Raw genomic sequence first — 2,411 nt, forward strand, 5'->3', positions numbered from 1 at the left:
AATTCCATATTACATGAAAGGAAAGAACTACATAGTTCAATTCAAGTATCAATTCTCATTCATGAAGGTATTTCCATAAGCTTTGTTTGTTGTGACGTTAAATTTTGTATGTTAAATTCTTTTGATTTTCTTTTCCATGAAAATACAAAGATTGAAAAAGTTTTCAACTAATAATATTTTTCATGACTTCTTTGAAGTGAAATATTTTGTGAATTATGTTACATATTTTTAGTTACACTTCTAGGAATCGAATTTAAGTTTAAAATAACATTGGATAGAATTATCCTGACACTCTAGTGGTTCCCCTAGAAAGTTGTAAAGTTTAGTTGTATCCACTCAATTGTTCGTGATGCATTAGTTCAGTGGATTCTCAAAAACAATCAAGAGAGGGTTTTCTAAGAAACAGACTTAAAAGAAACTTATACATGAGAAGTGGTAAAAGAGTATTTTCATGCATCCGAAGTTTGTGATTTAGTTTTTTATGCAACAAGAGCACCGGAAAACAAATGTTAATAGTTAGTACTACAAGAAAAAATGAAAGCGGTTGATTTAGTAGCATCCGCATATTATGGGTTCCGTGTCATTATGTTAATAAAAATGGAATTTTGGCACCACCCTTTTCCTAAAAATAATATATATATATATATATATATATATATGCCCGCTAGGAAATTAAAGTTAATTGTTGATGTAAGAAAGTTAAATTTTTTAAAAAGACAAGAATACCCTTGAAGGAAAAACCCTACGTTTGACTCATCTTCGTCTTCCTCTACACCTCTATTCTTACAAGATTAAAAGTGTTAGTAATTGAGGTCAGATTGATAAATTGGATAACTCAAGCTATGACAATAATATTAAGGGATAACTCGTTGAGTGGAGCTGAAAATTCTCCTAAAAAAAATGGAATAGTGGTATGTCAACAAACTTATCTATTATAGAGATAATACTTTACAACTTCAAAGGCTTAAGAACAGAACAAAGGGAGAGAAGATTCAACCGTTGTCTTTTGGAAAGAGGTGCAGCAATATTGTAAGAATAGTTATGGCTGGATGGGCTTCCTTCTACAATGGGGGAAAATAGTTGCAAGAGCATCAGTACCCGTGGCCTAATGGATAAGGCGTCTGACTTCTAATCAGGCGATTGTGGGTTCGAGTCCCACCGGGTATGTTTTTTTTGGGAAGTTTTTTGAACTTTTATTTCCCATCCTCTCATTTAGGTCTCATGAGTCCGAACTCCTTTACTTTTTTTCCCTTCAAATGGACAACCTTTAAACCCAACTTAAGATCTTTACAACTCTTACAACTTGTAAAATAAATGAACAAGAACAAGTGTCACAGAACAAGAAAAATAAAGAATCACGAATGCTATTCGATTAAAATGTCAAAATATTCACACCATGGATTCATCTTTATCATGTTTACATATGTGGAAACTAGCAGGAATTTTCAACATCTATCTATTGTAATATAACCACCTTCTATGTGCAACATTCCGGGATAGAATGATAGGGAGGTTGGAACAGGAAGAAAAGCAACCCGATGTCTTCAAACCATAAATCCAGTGGCAGCGACCAAAGGCAAGAACGGAGTGTCAGTTGCTTCCACAAGTCCATCTTAAAGTGGGGACGCAGTTCAGGTAATGACACCAATGGCAGTACTCATATGCGTTAAGTGCATATAAGGTCTGTGGGTGAACCTCAAATCCAAAAAACAAAACTTGTCAGTAGAAGAACTTGATCCAATAAAGACATTGAATATGGATCAAAGTAACTTAGGGTATTTTTTTTTCTTTTTTTTTTTTTTTCTCACACACAAAAAGAAGAGTAACCTCTAGGTTTTATCTTGTGTCCCTTATTGAAGTAGGTCTAATCGCCCCGTATATTACATACCATTGGTGTACCCCACCATAAGCTTTTACCATCATATAGAGAAATATTATTTTATTAGGGGTGCTAGTATATCCTAACCCTTATATAATGAGTCTAGATCTTCTACTGTGACAGGTAGAGGTTTGTGTTTTCCTTCCATTTCTTCACCACACATTAGGAGTGGGGCCCATCTCTATTTTTTCTTATTAAAATTCAAAGGTAGGTTCCTTTCCTAATGTGTGGTGGGGAGGTGGGAGGGGAGCACAAACTTCTACCCTAACAGGTAGAGAATTTTCAATGTACATCTACTTTGGTGGCCGAGTACGGATCCTCCTATTTGTCGGATTAGAGGATAGTACTACGCTCATACCCCTCTACCATACATTTAGGAAGGAGGTCCACCTATGAGCATTTATGATCTAGTTTATCAACGCTTAGATGTGGACCCCTCTTCTAAATATGTGGTGAAAGTGTATGTAGAGACTAAGAAGCACAATCCTCTACCCCAATCCTTAACCCCTCGGGGTAGAGGATCCGGACTCTA

The 2,411-nt window shown here is 35.5% G+C and overlaps 1 non-coding gene across 1 annotated transcript; it reads left to right on the forward strand.

Moving 5' to 3' along the window:
* The first annotated feature begins 1,094 nt into the window (after positions 1 to 1,094).
* TRNAR-UCU (transfer RNA arginine (anticodon UCU)) lies at positions 1,095 to 1,167 on the forward strand. The gene has a single exon. It is a non-coding gene; the product is annotated as a tRNA-Arg (tRNA).
* Positions 1,168 to 2,411: the final 1,244 nt, after the last annotated feature.

This window comes from Hakea prostrata, chromosome 5 (genome assembly GCF_041222555.1).
Source record: "Hakea prostrata isolate BN-2017 chromosome 5, UWA_Hpros_2, whole genome shotgun sequence".
Taxonomy (NCBI): domain Eukaryota; kingdom Viridiplantae; phylum Streptophyta; class Magnoliopsida; order Proteales; family Proteaceae; genus Hakea; species Hakea prostrata.